This window comes from Bos grunniens, chromosome 1 (assembly GCF_055505025.1).
Source record: "Bos grunniens cultivar Pamir isolate PY7600 chromosome 1, Bosgru_T2T1.0, whole genome shotgun sequence".
Lineage (NCBI taxonomy): Eukaryota > Metazoa > Chordata > Mammalia > Artiodactyla > Bovidae > Bos > Bos grunniens.
This window is the reverse complement of record NC_141165.1, coordinates 16,212,240-16,233,135: the sequence shown is the minus strand read 5'-3', so window position 1 is coordinate 16,233,135 and position 20,896 is coordinate 16,212,240.

The window sequence follows — 20,896 nt, the reverse complement described above, 5'->3', positions numbered from 1 at the left end:
GTTAAGTGGCGGAGCCTAGATTTGGGCCCAGGTGTGTCTGGTCCTCAAGGAAGGTAGCAATGGAGGTTTTCATCTGCACGGGGAGCCAGGAGCCTGGAGCCAGAAATGGGGGAGTGGGGCTCGGAGTCCCATGTGTGTCCCTTGACCCCCGCTGACGGGTGTCACTCGTGTCTATGGCCTCTCCTGTGCCACCGCCCCCTTCCCCCCACCCCCCACTCAAGAAGATCGGGTCCTCAAGTGTACGCTTTTTTCCTGTGTTGTTTATTGCTGAGTTCCCACTGCCTACACCAGTGTCTGGCTATAGTGGGTGCTCAATACCTATTTGAATAAGCCAATCAATCAATCAATCAGTGGGATGGCTGACCAGACGGGCTAAGAATTGAGCAGATCAAAACTACCATTTCTGCACATTTACTCTCATGGAATTAATCCAGACCTATTTTCAATGTAGTCATTTTGAACATCCCTACATAATGGCCTCTCTCTCTCTGTCTCCTTAACACAAACCCTGCCCATGTGCTCCATGAATTATGGGCAGTGAACAGTATGAGAAAAGAGCAGGGGCATTGGGGTGAGAATTCCTCAATAAATACAGACACCTCCCCACTCCTTTATAACATCTCCAAACATCTCACTGGGGGGAAAATGAAATTTAAAATTTTATCTGCCTATGAAAACTTTTGAAACTAAAAAAGAGAAAATAAGATTTATCTGCTCTCTATATTTTGAAATTGGCTCAGAAAGAAGTTTGAGAAAAATCTCTGTGCATCTGCTGCCCAGTCTCTCCTCGGCTGCACGTTGCTCAGTCAGGGTACACGAAGCTGAAGAAGTCATGAAAATGTGCAGAAAACCTCATCCCAACCCACACGGCTGATCATTTTCCAAAACAGCATTCCTGCCAAATGGACTTCTGGCTTCATCCACTCAAACAGCTTTCTTGCTCACTGATTGGAAGAAGCGTCATTTTGGCAGAAAAAGGGACCCATGGTGTGAGCCTGACATGACAATCCCGTTCTGATCAAAAGAACTGAGGTAGGAAACAAACAGGGAGAAGCAGGTGATGTTTACCTGGCGCTCTCCTTCCAGGGTCCTTCTCCCCCAGACCCCATCCCCTTGTCACCCAGGCATCTCAGCAGCCACCTCTCTGCCCCACACTGCCCACAACTGGCTGCTTGCTTTACACACTCATTTCACAAACATATATGTTTAGGGCTACGCTCAACCTGGCACTGTCTAAACTACCTCTTGTAAATGAACCGAATACAATCTGTAAGATTATTGTTGCATCCATTTTACAAATGAGGAGGTGGAGAGTCAAGTTCAGGGACTTGTCTGGGCCACACAGCTAGCAGACAGCAGGGCTAGGTTTCCTATGGAGGTTAAGAACTCACTTTGCAATGCAAAGGACATGGGTTCTATCCCTGGTCAGGGAATTATAATCCCACATGCTTGGAGCAGCTAAGCCCAAGTGCCACAACTATTGAAGCCCACGTGCTCTAAAGCCTGTGCACCGCACCTACTGAGCCCTCGAGCCACAACTAGAGAGAGAGTCCTTGCATTGCAACCAAAGATTGTGCATGATGGAACAAAAATCTCACACACTGCAACTGAGACCCGATGCAGCCAAATTAATGAATTAAAAAAAAAAAAAAAACAATGCACAAGGGTCAGGGGGGCACTGTGGTTAAGGTTCTTTCACACCAGTCATTCTAGAGTATCTAAGACACAAGTTATTCTGAAAACTTGGAGACAAGTCTCCCTTCCTTGCTTTGTTCTGAGGACTGTTTGACAGGTTGGGTGGGGGAGGGGGCTGTGAAACCATGTGGTGTCATTTCAGGGAGTTCTGAAGAGCCCCAGAATCATAGTTCTTTATGCTATGTCTCAGCAAAGAAAACATAGCAGGGAGATATGCAAAGGAGAGGCAAAGTTCTAGATAAGAAGCGATTTATCAGAATTGGATGTTTGTGAGGTTTGCAAGCAGGTGGGCAAGAGGATGCTGTACCCTGAGAACTTAGTGGGCTACACTTTTATAATCAAAAGAAAAGTGGAGAAGGGGAGAAGATTACCTTCTTCCTCATTGTCGAGTATATCTCAGGCTTCCAACATCAGCTCCTCCTCCAGGTTGGGCAGGAGTTTTCTTGCCCCTACATGGTCAAGTCAGGACTGAGATGGCTCAGTGGAAAAATAATTTCATATTTCAGTACAGTGAGGGTTTCTTTACTTTGAAATGTCACCTTTCCATAAATTATTGTTTTCTGTGTGTGCACAGAGCATGTCCTAGGAGTCATTAACTCACTGAGCTCACTGAGCAGGATGTGGGTCTCACACCACCATTGTTTTGTTGTTTGGGGACATGTCCCCATGCTGCTGTTTCATGGTTTTGTTGCTAAGCGAGCCTGCTTGGTTTTGAGGTTAAGCAAACCTGCTTCCTCGTGATCATTAACTTACAGGATCTCCCATGCTTTTTTTTTTTTTTTTACTTACAATTCCCTAGTGGGATTAACTATTTAATCATCTACTTTGTGTTTTTACCCTATTCCTATAAGAGGGGCATTTATATTTGAGAACAAACATAAGTTTGTTTTCCTGGCACATTTTATAACCTTGCAGTGGGGCTTGCATAGAACATTGGGAAGACACAGTCTCTGATGACCTTGGTCTTACTGCTCTTGGTCACCACTAACATTTGCTTTGCCGATCATTTTGATACATATCTGGTTCTAAAGGCCCATCTGTGTCCCCAGGGCACCGTGACGTTAGAAACACTTGATCCTTGATGTGGAAAAGCAAACCAGGAAAGGAAGTTGGCTGCGTCCTCATTTGGAGGAAAGAGAAGAGGATTCAGTGGGACATATGTGTCCAGGGTCCTTGTGGAAAGAGAGAGCTCTATGTTGGGAAAATTGGCATGGCCTCATGCCCCAAAGGGCCAGAGCTATCCCAGAGAACTTCTGCCCATGGAGCAGACCTCTGCCAGGCCACAGGTGGGGAGAAGAGCCCTGGACCACAAGCTGAGAGGCAGAAGGCAGCGTGTGACCTACAAAAGTCACATCACCTGAACAAGAAAGGCTTTGGCTTGGACGACTTGCCTGCAACTTTCTTCCCCACAGAACGTTTTCTGCCCAAGACATTTTGCTCAGAAGCCTCTCCAAGACTTGAGAGCCTCTCTCTAAGTGAGGAGAGATTCCTTGCTAATCCTGAAGTTTCAGGACCAGAAGTTACAGCACAGCATCCGGGCTCCACCCTGTGAGGCCTTTTTTTGTCCCAGCAGCCCAGGAACCCGTCCCACCCCAATGCTGGGTTCAGTTGGTCAAAGAGGCAGCAGGGTGTCACGTCAGCCATGCTGCCCCTGCTTCAAGGCAGCACAGGTTCTCAGTCTGTTAGGCTTTCCCAGGACAGAAATGAGAGCCCAGAACTGACTCCCAGTCACGATGCGCATGCCTTGGGGCTGCCGTATATCAAAGCACCACAGATGGAGTGGCTTAAACCACAGAAATGTACCCTCTCCCAGCTCTGGAGGTTTAGAAGGTCAGGGTGTGGGTGGGGTTACTTCCTTTTCAGGCTGCGAGGAGAATCAGCCCCAGGCTCTCACCCAGCTTCTGGGGGTTTGCTGGAAATCTTTGTCGCTCCTTGGCTTCTAGATGCATCGCCCGTATTTCTGCCTTCATCTTCACGTGGCATCTCCCTGCGTGACCATCTCTGTCCAAATTTCCCCTTTTCATAAGGACCCCACTCGTATTGGGTTGGAATCTGCCCTGCTCCAGTATGACCATAGCTAATTGCATCTGTGATGACTCTATTTCCCAACAAGGTCACATTCACAGGGACTGGGGGTAGGGCTAGAACTTAGTGATTTGGTGGGAACACAACTCAGCCCGCACCCAGTCTTTTCGTTAAATGTTTTCTTATTGTGGTAAAAGTCACAAAATATAAAACAGACTATTTTAACCACATTTAGCTGTACAGTTCAGTGGCACTAAATACATTCACATTATTGTGCAACTCTCACCATTATCCATCTCCCGAATTTTTCACCTTTCTAAGCTGAAACTCTGTCCCCAATTAAACACTAACTCCCCATTTCCGCTCCCCACCTGGCATCTACCAATGTACTTTCTGATTCAATTTAACTATTCTAAGTTAAATTTAACTTAGAATTTAACTATTCTAAGTTAAATTGTAAGTGGAGTCAAACAGTATTTATCTGCACCTAATGTATACTGGAAGCTTAAGCTTAATTTATGTCCTACAAACAGATTGCACCTTTTTTTCCTTCCCTGTGCTGTCCAGCAGGTTATCTATTTCACACATAGATATTATGAATTAATTGTCTGTTTTACACATAGTAGTGTGCATATGTCAATCCCAACCTCCCATTCTTACTCAATAATCAGGGCAGGTTTAGCTAACATTTAATCCCAAATGTCCTACCTCATTTCCTGGGTGAAGAGGCTTCTTTTCCTCATCTTTTAGACATTCAAAGAAGAGCAAGAAATTTAATTTCTAGATAAAGAAGGGCCCTCACTGTTCCTCCCTACTGGGACCGGAAGATGCAAACTTCCACCGAGAGCAGCAGTCACTGTCACAGCCTTCTTCAGAGAAAGTGAAGTCTCACATGCGTGTGTAGTAGTGGGGAAGGCTGGTCCAACCTTCCAAGGGAATCTGGCCAAGGTCTTTCTTTAAAAACCCAGTGTGGGCTCTCTGCCCATGGACACTATTGAGTAAGCATCGTTGAAGTCTCCCGCCTCCACTGCTGCTACTGTTGCTACTGCTAAGTCGCTTCAGTCGTGTCCGACTCTGTGCGACCCCAGAGACAGCAGCCACCAGGCCCCGCCATCCCTGGGATTCTCCAGGCAAGAACACTGGAGTGGGTTGCTGTTTCCTCCTCCAATGCATGAAAGTGAAAAGTGAAAGTGAAGGCGCTCAGTCGTGTCCGACGACTCTTAGCGACCCCACGGACTGCAGCCTACCAGGCTCCTCCGTCCATGGGATTTTCCAGGCAAGAGTACTGGAGTGGGGTGCCATTGCCTTCTCCCGCCTCCACTGCAGTCACGTCTAAATCAGAGTATCCCAAAGAGCCCAAACAACTGCGGAAGCTCTTCATCAGAGGACTGAGCTTTCAAACCACTGATGAGAGTCTGAGGAGCCATTCTGGGCAGTGGGGAATGCTCACAGACTGTATGGAAATGAGGGATCCAAACACCAAGCTCTCCAGAGGCTTTGGGTTTGTCACACATGCCACTGTGTAGGAGGTTGGTCGGGCTACAAAGGCAAGGCCATACAAAGTAGACGGAAGAGCTGTGGAACCTACAGGTGGCCGCCTCATGAGAAGATTCTCAAAGACCTGGTGCCTACTCAACTGTGAAAAAGATTTGTGCTGGTAGAAGTAAAGAAGACACTGAAGAACATCACCTGAGAGATTATTTTGAACAGTATGGGAAAATTTTTGCTGTTCTTTAGTTGCTAATTCATGTCTGACTCTTTCTGACCCCATGGACTGTAGCCCACCAAGACTCCTCATCCACAGGATTTCCCAGACAAGAATACTGGAATGAGTTGCCATTTCTTCCTCCAATGGGAAAATTGAAGTGACTGACATTATGACTGGCAAAAAGAGAGGCTTTACTTTCATAAACTTTGATGACTATGACTCTGTAGACAAGATTGTCATTCAGAAACACCATGCTGTGAATGGCCACAACTGTGCAGTAAGAAAAGCCCTATCTAAGCAAGAGATGGGCTTCCCAGGTGGCTCAGTGGGTAAAGAATCTACTGCAGTGCAGGAGATTTAAGAGATGAGGGTTCAATCCCTGGGTCGGGAAGATCCCCTGGAGAAGGAAATGGCAACCCACACCAGGATCCTTGCCTGGAGAATCCCATGGACAGAGGAGCCTGGTGGGCCACAGTCCATGGGGTCACAGAGTAGGACACGACTGAAGTGACTGAGCACACAGCACACAAGCAAGAGATGGCCAGTGCTTCATCCAGCCAAAGAGGTTGAAGTGGTTCTGGAAACTTCGGTGGTGATCGTGGATGTGGTTGTGGAGGAAACTTCAGCGGTCGAGGTGGCTTTGGTGGCCGCCACAGTGGTGGTGGTGGGTATGGTGGCAGCAGGGATGGCTGTGACGGATTTGGTAATGATGGAAGCACCTTTGGAGGTGGTAAATCGACAATGCTTTTGGCAGTTACAACAATCAATCTTCAAATTTTGGACCCATGAAAGGAGCAATGCAAAGGTAGGAAGTCAAAAAACACCTGGAGTAACAGGCAAATTTGGCCTTGGAATATGGAATGAAGCAGTGCAAAGGCTAATAGAGTCTTGCCAAGAGAATGCACTGGTCATAGCAAACACCCTCTTCCAACAACACAAGAGAAGACTCTACACATGGACATCACCAGATGGTCAACAACGAAATCAGATTGATTATATTCTTTGCAGCCAAAGATGGAGAAGCTCTATACAGTCAGCAAAAACAAGACTGGGAGCTGACTGTGGCTCAGATCATGAACTCCTTATTGCCAAATTCAGACTGAAATTGAAGAAAGTAGGGAAAACCACTAGACCATTCAGGTATGACCTAAATCAAATCCCTTATGATTATACAGTGGAAGTGAGAAATAGATTTAAGGAGCTAGATCTGATAGATAGAGTGCCTGATGAACTATGGACAGATGTTCCTGACATTGTACAGGAGACAGGGATCAAGACCATCCCCATGGAAAAGAAATGCAAAAAAGCAAAATGGCTGTCTGGGGAGGCCTTACAAATAGCTGTGAAAAGAGAAGTGAAAAGCAAAGGAGAAAAGGAAAGATATAAGCATTTGAATGCAGAGTTCCAAAGAATAGCAAGAAGAGATAAGAAAGCCTTCCTCAGCAATCAATGCAAAGAAATAGAGGAAAACAACAGAATGGGAAAGACTAGAGATCTCTTCAAGAAAATTAGAGATACTAAGGGAACATTCCATGCAAACATGGGCTCAATAAAGGACAGAAACGGTATGGACCTAACAGAAGCAGAAGATATTAAGAAGAGGTGGCAAGAATACACAGAAGAACTGTCCAAAAAAGATCTTCATGACCCAGATAATCACAATGGTGTGATCACTCACCTAGAGCCAGACATCCTGGAATGTGAAGTCAAGTGGGCCTTAGAAAGCATCACTATGAACAAAGCTAGTGGAAGTGATGGAATTCCAGTGGAGCTATTTCAAATCCTGAAAGATGATGCTGTGAAAGTGCTGCACTCAATATGCCAGCAAATTTGGAAAACTCAGCAGTGGCACAGGACTGGAAAAGGTCAGTTTTCATTCCAATCCCAAAGAAAGGCAATGCCAAAGAATGCTCAAACTATTGCACAATTGCACTCATCTTACATGCTAGTAAAGTAATGCTCAAAACTCTCCAAGCCAGGCTTCAGCAATACGTGAACCGTGAACTTCCTGATGTTCAAGCTGGTTTTAGAAAATGCAGAGGAACCAGAGATCAAATTGCCTACATCTGCTGGATCATCGAAAAAGCAAGAGAGTTCCAGAAAAACATCAATTTCTGCTTTATTGACTATGCCAAAGCCTTTGACTGTGTGGATCACAATCAACTGTGGGAAATGCTCAAAGAGATGGGAATACCAGACCACCTGACCTGCCTCTTGAGAAACCTATATGCAGGTCAGGAAGCAACAGTTAGAACTGGACAAGGAACAAATAGACTGGTTCCAAATAGGAAAAGCAGTACGTTAAGGCTCTATATTGTCACCCTGCTTATTTAACTTCCATGCAGAGTACATCATGAGAAACGCTGGGCTAGAAGAAGCACAAGCTGGAATCAAGATTGCTGGGAGAAATGTCAATAACCTCAGATATGCAGATGACACCACCCTTATGGCAGAAAGTGAAGAGGAACTAAAAAGCCTCTTGGTGAAAGTGAAAGAGGAGAGTGAAAAAGTTGGCTTAAAGCTCAACATTCAGAAAATGAAGATACTGGCATCTGGTCCCATCACTTCATGGGAAATAGATGGGGAAACAGTGGCTGACTTTACTTTTTTGGGCTCCAAAATCACTGCAGATGGTGACTGCAGCCATGAAATTAAAAGACGCTTACTCCTTGGAAGGAAAGTTATGACCAACCTAGATAGCATATTCAAAAGCAGAGACATTACTTTGCCAACAAAGGTCCCTCTAGTCAAAGCTATGATTTTTCCAGTAGTCATGTATGGATGTGAGAGTTGGACTGTGAAGAAAGCTGAGCACCAAAGAATTGAGATGCTTTTGAACTGTGGTGTTGAAGAAGACTGTTGAGAGTCCCTTGGACTGCAAGGAGATCCCACTAGTCCATTCTGTAGGAGATCAGTCCTGGGTGTTCTTTGGAAGGAATGATGCTAAAGCTGAAACTCCAGTACTTTGGCCACCTCATGTGAAGAGTTGACTCATTGGAAAAGACTCTGATGCTGGGAGGGATTGGGGGCAGGAGGAGAAGGGGACGGCAGAGGATGAGATGGCTGGATGGCATCACTGACTCGATGGACATGAGTTTGGGTGAACTCCGGGAGTTGATGATGGACAGGGAGGCCTGGCGTGCTGCGATTCATGGGGTCACGAAGAGTCGGACACGACTGAGCGACTGAACTGAACTGAAAGGAGGAAACTTTGGAGGCAGAGGTTCTGGCTCCTATGGTGGTGGAGGCCAATACTTTGCCAAACCACAAAACCAAGGTGGTTGTGGTGGTTCCAGCAGCAGCAGGAGCTGTGGCAGTGGCAGAAGGTTTTAATTACTTCCAGGAAACAAAGCTTGGCAGGAGAGGAATGCCGGAGAAATGACAGAGAAGCTACAGGTTACAACAGACTTGTGAGCTCAACCAAGCACAGGGGTGGCAGGGCCTAGCTGCTACACTGAAGACGTGTTTTAGACAATACACATGCATATGGGCAAAAACTTGAGGACTGTCTTTGTGACTAATTGTATAACAGGTTATTTTGGTTTCTGTTCTGTGGAAAGTGTAAAGGATTCCAACAAAGAACTTTAACATAGATTTATTTTTGTACCCATGCTGCTGTTGTTCAGTTGCTAAGTTGTGTCTGACTCTTTTCAACCCCATGGACTGCAACCCCATGGCTTCCCTGTCCTTCACTATCTCCTTGAGTTTGCTCAAACTATCTCCATTGAATGGTTTTGCCATTCAACCATCTCATCCTCTGTCAGCCCCTTCTCCTCCTGCCCTCAGTCTTTCCCAGAACCAGGGTCTTTTCCAGTGAGTCAGCTCTTCCCATCAGGTGGCCAAAGTATTGGTGCTTCAGCTTCAGCAACAGTCCTTCCAGTGAATATTCAGGGTTGATTTCTTTTGGGATTGACTGGTTTGATCTCCTCGTTGTTCAAGGGATTCTCAGGTGTTTTTTTCAGCATCACAGTTCAAAAGTATCAATTCTTCAGCATTCAGCCTTCTCTATAGCCCAATTCTCATATCTGTATATGACTACTAGACCTATGCTGTTGATTGCTAGGTGTAATAGTCTGATCAAGATGCTGAAGAAACATGTCTTTTTTAAAAATAGCCGAATGTGGGAAACTGATAAAAGGACAGGGTCCCTGCTGGGAAGAGGGAGTGGGAAGCCAGAGCATCTCACCAGGGATAACCCTGTGCCTCCAACCTCAGTGCCCTGTTAGCTTCCACTGCCCCCTGGAAGCAAACGCACATTTCATTTTTCTGTAAGGCTGCTCTCACCAGGCGGAGAAGGCAATGGCACCCCACTCCAGTACTCTTGCCTGGAAAATCCCATGGATGGAGGAGCCTGGTAGGCTGCAGTCCATGGGGTCGCTAAAAGTCGGACACAACTGAGTGACTTCACTTTCACTTTTCACTTTCATGCACTGGAGAAGGAAATGGCAACCCACTCCAGTGTTCTTGCCTGGAGAATCCCAGGGCCGGGGGAGCCTGGTGGGCTGCCGTCTATGGGGTCGCACAGAGTCGGACACGACTGAAGTGACTTAGCAGCAGATCTCACCAGGGCATCAGTGTCAGGCCACCTGCACTTAGAGCATGCAGGGCGTCCCTGGCCACCTGCAGGGGTGGAGGACATTGCTTCTATGAAGGTAGGACCTGCCACCACTGGAGTCCCTGTCTATCCTGGGGCCACAGCACAGCCTCCTCCATCCTTCCCTTCACCCCAAGCCCCAGCTGCAGACTCCACCAGGTAGCAGTGCCCTTTGGGGACAGCCAGGACCATAAACCCCCAGTCATAAATGCCACCACACTGCCCAGGCTCACGTGAGCGTGTCCTTCCAGTCATCTCGCCCATGTCATTGATAGAAGGGCTCTGATGAATCAGCCCCAAATTGCATGACATAGAAGTCATGGCTTCCATGAACAGCATAATCTGATGGGTGATAAAAATCACTTACAGGTGCTGAGAAAAAGTTCTGTGTGTATAAATTAGGAAGCTGGGATGCGCCCAGACCATGAGGGGCCCATCATGTGCCGTGAAATTGTTTATCCACTCACAATCCTGGGAATGCCATGCTGCCCCAACCCAACAAACCAGACTTTAGCACAGGGGACCAGTGTCTTCCCTGAATCAACACAACCCAGCAGAAGTAAAGCCCATGTGGGCGAGTTTCAGTCTGGCAGTGCTGGAATCAGTTCCAGAACCTTCCAGGCCTCTGGGGTCCCATCGCCCCACCTCTCAGCATGAAGGCCAGAAACATGAGCCATCCCCCAGCCGGCAGAGCCTGGCATCTTGCAGAGAACCCCATCAGATGTTTTATTAACCTCCAGATTTCTCTCCTGCCATTTAACCATGGGGAGACTCTGGCATTGGATCCACCTGGACTCTTGTTCTAAGAGCAAAGGTTTCCTGAATCGTCCCTTTTGTATAAAATGAAGTCCAGAATGGGCTTGTGTTCTGGTTTTAGTCATGTTAATAGTGACAACTATTAAATGATTCAATGAATAAATTGCAGGTTTTTCAGTCTCCTTAGTCTTTAGGCTAGTGTGGTGGGAAGGATGACCCAGGAGCCCTGTGTGCTGGGCTCATGAAGCACGTGGAGTCTTGCGGCTCCACAAGGGGAGGGTGATTGCCCCAATTCACAGCGGTGGAAACTGAGGTTCAGCGATCTTCCCAACCCACTATCAAACCCAGGTCTCCTGCATCGCAGGCAAATTCTTTGCCATCTGAGCCACCAGGGAAACCCAAGAATATTGGAGTGGGTAGCCTATCTCTTCTCCAGGGGAACTTCCCAACCCACTAATCTAACCTGGGTTTCCTGCATTGCAGGCAGATTCCTTACCAGCTGAGCTACCTGGGAAGCCCAGAAAGGGTGAGAAACTTACTCAAAGCTCCAACTCAAAGTTGGTGGTGCCACGATGGCTTTAAGTCTTGTTTGGTTTCCAAGCCTCTGCTCTTTGTAGACACCAAGTACCCTTTATAACTGTGTGTGTGCATGCTAAGTCACTTAGTCATGTCCAGTACTTGGTGACCCTATGGATTTGTAGCCCACCAGACTCCCCTGTCCGTGGGGTTCTCCAGGCAAGAATACTGGAGTGGGTTGTCATGCCTTCCTCCAGGGGATCTTCCTGACCCAGGGAGTGAACCTATGTCTCTTAAATCTGCTGCACTGGCAGACAGCATGCAGATGCATTTGCTTTTCCAGACCTTTAGAAAAACTAAGTCAGAAATTGCGGGACCTGCAGAAACCAGTGTTCATTATTTGCATCTAACAAAGCAAGTGTAGGAACAAACCCATGTGGGGAATTATGATGAAAGGCAGGGGAATTCTTCCTGTATGGATGTGACTGTGGGGTTGTTATGTGGGAAAACAAGGCAGGGGGGCATTTGAGCTTTTTAAAAACAATCCTAGTGAATGCAGTTTGCATATCAAAGGCATATAGAATGCTGGGTAGTGACCAAAACTCTGTTGAGGGCTTCCTTGGTGGCTCAGCTGTAAAGAATCCACCTGCCATTCAGGAGATATGGGTTCCACCCCTGATCCAGGAAGATCCCGTATGCTGCAGAGCACCTAAGCCTATGCACACAGCTACTAAGCCTGTGCTCTAGAGCCTGTGTCCGAAACAAGAGAAGACACCACAGTGAGAAGCCCACACGCCACAGCTAGAGAATAGACCCCAACTTGCAGCAACTAGAGAAATCTGTTGTTGCGCATGCAGCAACAAAGACCCAACACAGCCAAAAAATAAATAATATATTAAAAAAAAAAAAACCCCTCAGTTGACAGTGTTACAGAAAAACTCTGAGGGGCAGGCCTGCTGCTGCTTGTGTGGTGGGGGAGGGGAGCAGGGGGAGAAGTGGGTGGGGGAGAGGAGGTGGGTGGGGTTGGAGAGGCAGCTCAGGCAGGGTGGACATGGCATAAATGTTTCCTGTAGCAAAGTGTGCAGAGTTTAGCTGAAAAGTTATAGACAAGAAGCATATCCAATCAAAAGACATTTTTTTTTTTCCAGTTTTGCCTAAAATCTTCAAGTAAGCTTAGTAGCCCCGGGGATAAATCTGGGCAGTTCTCCTAAGTCATCAAGGACCAGGTTAGCAGATGTTAACCTAAAACAATAAAACAGCCAGTTATTTTTACCAGCAAAACAAGCTTATTCAGGAGCAGCAAAGAATCGTAATTTAGGATATACAGCTATGTGGAACCACCTACTAACCGATAAAGTAAAGGAGAGGAGACTCACAGGAGCAAAGGGGAGCCAGGAGAGGTTCTCAAAACAATGGGCTTCCCAGGTGGTTCAGCAGTAAAGAATCCACAGCCAATGCTGGAGACATGAGTTTGATCCCTGGGTTGGGAAGATCCCCTGGAGAAGGGAATGGCAACCCACTCCAGTATTCTTGCCAAGAAAATCCCACAGACAGAGGAGACTGGTGGGCAACAGTACAGGGGATCACAGAGTTGGAGCTGAACACACTTGAAGCGACTGAGCACACGTGCAGCAGAATAAAGCTGTGCATGCGCGCTAAGTCACCTCAGTTGTGTCCAACTCTTTGTGACCCCATGGATTGTAGCCACCAGGCTCCTCCGTCCATGGGATTCTCCAGGCAAAAATACTGGAGTGGGTTGCCATGCCCACCTCCAGGGAATCTCCCCAACCCAGGGATTGAACCCTCGTCCCCTGCAGCTCCTGCATAGGCAGGCACCTTGTTTACCGCTGAGCCACCAGGGAAGCCAGTACAAAAAGTCAGGAGACAGAAGACCTCAAGTCAGATCAAAATATACTAGTCATTTGTAACTCCAGACAAATTATCTAGTTTATATAAGCCTTGTTTTCCTCAAAATGTAAACTAGAAATAATTCTCGCCCCCCCTCTTGAAAGACTGCTGAGACAATCCAGTTACATTGTGAACTGAATGTAGATTTTTTTTAAATATAAAGCACTGTAAAAACACAAGGTACTTTTTCTTACCCGGAAGTAAAGAGAACATTAGAGTAATTGGAGTGATTATATTCACTTTCTACTCCTAGGTTTTGTAATGTTAAAGAGGTATTGTAGATTGCATAGTCCCTTGAGAAGCTTAATTAGACATTGATCAACAACACAAAAAAACTTTTCTCAAATACGTGATGTCTGAAAAAAAGTGAAATGTTTGTTTTGTTGTTTAGTCGCTAAGTCGTGTCTGACTCTTTTGTGACCCCATGGACTGTAGCCTGCTAGGCTCCTCTGCCCATAGAATTCTCCAGGCAAGAATACTGGACTGGGTTGCCATTTCCTTTTCCAGGGGATTTTCCTCATCCAGGGATCAAACCTGTGTCTCCCGCATTGGCAGGCAGAGTCTTTACCACTGAGTCATGTGGGAAGCCCCAGAATGTTTATTTAGTTGCAGCATGTGGGATCTTAGTTCCCAGACCAGGGACTGAACCTGTGCCCCGTGTATTGGGGTGTGGAGTCTTAGCCACTGGACGTTGTCGCTGGTGTCACTGGCCGTGTAAACTAGGAGGCAGTGTGTGGCCAGTTCTGAATGCCAGGGAAGAGAGGTTACCTCACTGGAGGCTAAGGAATAATAGGGCAGGGGAGGGGGTGTGTGTGTAAGGGAGACGGGATGATAATCCTGAGGGGCTAGAAGCGAAAAAGAATGACAGAGGCAGAGAGCACAGAGGTTCCCTGGGCAGGAGAGGGGCCTCCCTGTCTCTGACAGATACCCTTACAACTCGCTGGGAAGACTAGACTCCAGCTGCACCTGAGCAGGCACCCCTGGGCAGGGGCTCACCTGGCCCAGGGAAGGTCGTGAAACATGGCAGGTTTGGAGACACCTGTCCCTCCTCAGCGGACGCTGCCCAGCCATTAGGTCAGGGTCCCGAGTCCAGGTGTTTGCCCACCTTCCTTCCTGATCTTTGAGACCAAGGCAGCTGCCAAAACCTTTCTGGGCCTCACTTCTGCTCTCCGTGAGCGTAACTCTGAATGCAATTACAGTGTCACCTTTATGGCCTGGAGCTGTCATCTTTACATCCTGGAATATCTCATCAGAGAGGACGACGAGGCTGGTGACACCTGTGAGGGGGCAGGACCAGCTGACACTGGGGGCTTCCGGCGCATTCCTGGGGACGGGGCCGGAAGTGCTGCCCGGGCTTCCCGGAGGCCGTGTCTAGTCTTAAGGTACCCATCTTCTCCCTCGTGGCCACGCTAAGCAGGGAGGTCAAGGCCCTGGATTAGTAATTAACTAGTGTGATAAAACTGGTATTTTCAGATGGCTGTGAGCCAGGAGTTAAGCTGAGTAATTGAGGCCCCCAGGAGCAGAGCGTGGACAGTACTAGCTGGAGGGACCTCATTCCTGCAAACTGTGCTAGGAATCCACCTCTCCCCGCTACCCCACACCTCGCCAAACCAAGGCTGTCCCATCCCACCTGGCTCCCTCCTGAGAAAATCCCGAAGTCCAGCTCTTCAGGAAGCAGGTCTCTGAGGACGGAGAATGGCCCGGGTAGTGAGGAGCTTGGTAGGTCACTGTCTGGGGAGAAAAGAAACTACGCATCTCAGAGAGAGAGAGACGCGGTTTCTTCAACTCGACTCTGTCCTCTCGTGTTCGCTTCCTCAGCCCCTTCTGGGAATGTACTCGCTGGTCTGGAAATGCCCCCCTCTCTGTTGTTCCTTGAAAACAAAGAATGGAAACAGAAGAAAAAGTCCTTTCATTACCTGGTACAGTGCTACACACAGACCCAAGACGGGGGAGATCAAAGCCCCAGCTTGTAGCAGAAATAAAGAGGGATTCATTGACCGTGCTGCAAGCAGGCAGGCGCACAGCAGACACTCCAACCTATGTGCCTTTTCTTTCCTTTTTTTCAAAATATTCTAGTCAAGAAAAAAAAAAAAATTTTTTTTTTTTTAAATTCAAGGAGAGGAAAAATCAGACTGAATGGATTCAAATGATCTGAGAGCCACATCCGTATTTTAGAAAGGAACCTCAGGCAGAATGTCCCTGCCCACACAAGCAGGAGAGCCTGGAAAAAGTGGGCTGTTGACAGCAAAGGGAGTTCCCAGAAGTGACTTGATATTAAACTGGCCCAGGTGTCATTGAACCGTTTTCAACTGTTTCAGTTGAAACAGTTGAAAGGGGATTTGGACAAGACCCTGGCTAATCCCTTCTGCCCTGGAGCCCAGACCTGCAGGCTCAAGAGAAGGTTCTGGTAGATGGGTGGGTGAGGACTGTCGAGCTGGTGGCTCTTCCAAAGCTCTTTCAGTTAAGTGATCGGGAAAGAGATATGTTTGCAGACAGAATGGACTCCCACGTTTATGCGTTCCTGTTGTGGGATACTTTCCTCACACATGGGCTGTTTCACCCGAGCTCCCTGACTGCAGCACTGCCTTGGCTGGAAGGAGGAGTGTGGAGAGGGGCCAGGCTCAGGGCACAGATGGGGTCTGTGACTGGGCACAGCCACAGCTTCTCAGGTAGGGGACTAGCCTCCAGAGAGCCTGCCACATCCCCTGAGATCAGAACTCACACGTCCCCAGGGGCCTGAAAGGTTCTCAGCCCCCATCTGTACTGATGCTCCGGGCAGAGTTCCGTTTCTCTTGTCCTGGGGGAGTCTGTCCCTGGTCAGAGTGCTGGGCAGGCCTGGGGAAACCTGAGTCCACCGGAGCAGGTTCCAGGGGGCTTGTGGCTTATAAGAAGCATAGACGGTCTGTTTGCTTGTGTGTGTGTGTGGTGTGGTATGTGATGTGTGTGCTATATGTGTGACGTGTGTGTGTGGTTTGTAGAGGGTATGTGTGGGGGGTGTGTGTGTCCTGTGTGTGCTGTGTGTGGTATGTATGATGTGGTATTGGTGTTTGTGCTGTATGTGTGAAGTGTGAGTGTGCTGTATGATGAGGTGTATGGTGTGGTGTGTGATACAGTATATAGTGTGTGTGGTGTGTATGATGTGCGTGGAGTGATGTGTGTCTGTATGTGGTGTGTGTGTGGTGTGGTATGTGATATGCTACGTGCTGTGTGTGTATGGGGGGGTGATATGGTAGATGCGGTGTGTGTGTGGGGTGTGATATGTGATGTAATGTGGTGTGTGTGGTATGCATGTGTGGTGTGTGTGATGCGGTCTGTGGTATTTGCGCTGTATGTGTGAAGTTTAGGTGTGCCTGTGTGTGATGTTTGAGTGGTGTGGTTTGTGATATGGTACATGAGGTGTGTGAGTGTGTGTGTGTGGTGTGGTATGTGATACGGTACGTGCTGTGTGTGTGTGGTGTGGTTTGTGGTGTGGCGCCTGCTGTGCATGTGTGTGGTGTACATGTGTGGTGTGTGGGATGGCGGAGGGCAGGGGTCACTGTGGTCCGGGGTGGTCAGAAGCCTACTGAACACACTAGGACTTGCTGGTGCTCCTCGAACAGGAGGAAGGGCAGAGCCCCATTGGAGCCGCTCTGGGGAGGCCCACCAGCCCACGCTGGGCAGCCGGATGGAGGGCGGTGAGTGCTGGTCAGCAGGTAATGACTAAAGCCCGAACCGCTTCCCTGTGAGGCTCGCTGATGTGAGAGTCAGGACGTAGGTGAAGCTCCTGGCACAGAGCTTCTAAGAGTTGCCAGGAAAGCCTTAATGATGTTAACTGTGCCCTAAAAGATTCTTACCTTAATATTGAAAGTATTATTGCAGTAAAATATTTTATTCAGGCATGGAATAATCTGTTCTTCCTGTCCTCCAGAGATGCACAAATAACAAAACCCTGGTGCCTCCTTTTGGTTTGTATAGGAAACCTATACAAACATTTTGCAAAATGCTCTCAAGTGAAAAATCACCTCACCACAGTTACCCACCCACCACTTACCCTCCAGGCTACTTACTTAACCTTTTCACACCCTACTTTCTTCTGTGAAACAGGGTTTATGGTCTATAATCAACTCAATGAAAGTAAAGTGTCTACACTTGTGTGCACAGTGAGTGCCTGATAAATGTTAGCCAGCCTCCCAAGCTGGTCTCCTAGGCAGGTCCTCTGCTTTACTTCAGATGCTTGGTCCTGAGGGTCCAAGGTGAGTTGGCCTGGTTGACAGAAGATAACTGTGAAAGTGAGACTTGGAAAGTGACAAGTTCAAAAGGAAGAAGGGAGGGAGGAAGAGAGACAGAAAAAGAGAAAGAAAAAAAGAAGGGACCAGCCAGGTCACTACAGGGAGGAAGAGAGACAGAAAAAGAGAAAGAAAAAAAGAAGGGACCAGCCAGGTCACTACAGGAGAGGTAACTAGACCATGCATGGACCATGTGGCATGCTTCCATTTTCCTCTTCTATTTCCTCCCCCAGAAGAATTTCCAGACACACAGAAGTTGGGGCCAAGTCCAACGTCTTACTGTGTTCTCTCTGCCTAGAAGTAGAGTTGAAAACCATGTACTATGACTGCCCACATTCAGATCTGCTCGCGTGAACAGTATTTTCAGAGTTTATGAATCTTAACTCCAAAATAACACAGTGAATTTTTTTTACTGAGGTATAGTTGACTATTTTCTTGGGCTCCAAAATCACTGCAAATGGTGACTACAGCCACGAAATTAAAAGGTACTTGCTCTTTGGAAGAAAAGCTATGACAAACCTGGACAGCATATTAACAAGCAGAGACATTACTTTGCCAACAAATGTCCATATAGTCGAAGCTGTGGTTTTTCCAGTAGTCATGTATAGATGTGAGAGTTGGACCATGAAGAAGGCTGAACACCAAAGAATTGATGCTTTTGAACTGTGGTGTTGGAGAAGACTCTTGAGAATCCCTTGGACTTCAAGGAGATCAAATCAGTCAATCCTAAAGGAAATCAATCCTGCATATTCATTGGAAGGGCTGACGCTGAAGCTGAAGCTCCAATACTTTGGCCACCTGATGCGAAGTCAACTCATTAGAAAAGACCCTGATGCTGGGAAAGATTGAGGGCAGGAGGAGAAGGGAATAACAGAGGATGAGATGGTTGGATGGTATCACTGACTCAAGGGACATGAGTTTGAGCAAGCGCTGAGAGATAGTGATGGACAGGGAGGCCTGGGGTTCTGCAGTCCGTGGGGTTGCAAAGAGTCGGACACGATTGTACGACTGAACAACAATAGTTGATTACAATATTATATTAGTTTCAGGCATACCACATTGTGATTCAAAGTTTTTATAGGCTGTACTCCATTTAAAATTGTTATCAAATACTGGTTATGTTCCCTGTGCTGTACAACATACACTTGCAGATTATTTATTTTGTTCCTTCCTTCCATAAATATGCACTGAGCACTTGCAACATGCCAACCCCTGTCTGAGACATTTGGGATGTGTTAACAAATGAAACAGGCAAAGACTGCTGTCCATGTGGAGTTTATGAGCTGTGTATGCAGGGAGACAGACAGTGAGCAGTAAAAAGCAGACAGAATGAGTGATTCATTTGTCTGGTTTGTTATAAAGTGACAAGTACTGTGGAAGGAGAGAAAGAAGGAGGAAGGGAGCCGGGGGAAGGAAGGAGGACAGAAAGTAGAGGTGGGCAGCCGTCAGGGAGACCTGGGCCAGGCTGGGGAGAAGGAGGCTGGTTGTGACTGGAAATCGAGAGGTGACCTCTGAGCAAGGGCTTGAAGGAAGGGAGGGCCTGCAGGGGCAGTGTCCACAGGGGGAGCATTCCAAAGGGAACAGGCAGCAGAGAGGCCCTCAGGGTGCAGCGCACTGGAGCATTCCCTGGAGGAGCTATGAGGCTGGATGCCCCTGGCGTTCACAGAGGAGGGCCTCTGCAGAGGGCCTCACAGGTCATTATTAGACAGGAGCCCCCTGGGAATCATTGCAGAGGTTTGAACAGAGGGGCGACATGACGTGACATACTGTAACAGAGTCACTATGGCAGCTGGGCAGAGACCAGACCTTGCGGACAGAGGTGACAGCCAGGAGATCAGCTCAGGGGCTAGGGCAGGTGGGAGAGGATGGTGGCCCGGACCAGGGGGCAGACCAGGAATATGAAGTGGGTGGTCAATGTCTCGTAAATTTTGAAGGTGGAGTCAGATGTTTCCTGAGAAGCAGATGTAGGGTGTGAGGGAAAGAAGAATTAACTAATAGAAGGACGCATGTGTGCGTATGCTCAGTTGTGTCCAGCTGTTTGCGACCCCATGGACTGCAGCCCCCCTGGCTCCCTTGTCCATGGAATTCTCTAGGCAAGAATGCTGGAGTAGGTTGCCATTTCCTCCTCCAGGGGATCTTCCTGACCGAGAGGTTGAACCAGCATGTCTTGTGTCTCCCTCATTGAGCAAGGGGGATTCATTACCAACTGTGCCACCTGGGAAGTCCCTGTAGAAGAATGGGTGGGGTATGGACTGAGGTGGAGAACCTGGCAGGTAGAGGACTTGGGGGAGGGAGGTGAGGAAGGGTAATACAGCAGAAGCGGACTTTGATCACATCAGCCTCCGAACGTCTATCAGAAACTCCAGCGGATGGTCGAGGAGGCAGGGCCGCCGGGTCTTAGGGTTTGGAATCAAGGAGAACGAGGAGCTGGAACTATAAACTGACCTCATGTTTCAAGTCACAGTCTGGCGAAGACCCCAAAAGCACAGAAGAGGACCAAGGGTGGATGGCACCCCCGCGTTTCCAACCCTACAGGACTGGGAAGGGAGGAACCAGAAGGAGAGAATGGGAAGACAGAGGAAAAGCAGGGCAGCCGGGTGGTGGAGAGACTGGAGAAAGGAGACTGGAGGCAGAAAGGTCAGCCTTGAATCAAGTGCTTCCAAGGGTCCAGGTCAGAAGGCGACTGAGGACTCAGCAGCTCCTTTCTGCGGCTCGGAGCCAGAGGCCACTTTCATACTGTTGATCATCCTTCCCTGGGCTATGCAGGCTCATCCCCAGGATTCACTCTTTGTTTCCATCGGGGGACTCCATCAAGTTTTATGTCCAGTGGGGTGAAAATAGAGACTCAAGGAAAGGAGTTTCTTCATTTAGCATTGAGCTCCAAGTACAAAATGGCCCAGCCCAAGGTTATTACAGAGAGAGAGAAAAAGAACAGCTTGCAGCCATCGCATCCCCAAGCAAAGTGGCAAGTTCACCACCCTAATTCGTAAATAGGAAGCCTCCAGCCTTCGAGACCTGGTAAGGCGAGTTTGTTTCCATTTCACAGGGTGAGTTTTATTGCTCTGCACCCTTATAAGCTATCGATGCACTGAGTACGTTCTATCAAAACTAAATAAAAGCAACACTTAGTTGGGAGTAATCGAAAGGTACTGATGAAGGAAAAGACAAAAGAAATACATTGCCCTCAGACTCTTCCTGAAGCTCTGCAATGGCTCTGTTACTCCAGCCAAGGGGCCAGCATCTCCTCCACCTGCCAGAGGGCAAGTCCCTTCATGTGCTGGAGTCTCAGCTGCCTCACCTATAAACTTGGGGTGATACTCCTCGCTGCCTACTCTGCTTAAGGATCCAATGAGATAAAATGTGTAAGATCCGGCATATGGTGGCTGATGAATATTAACCATAACGTTTTTAGCACCTAGAAATGCACGA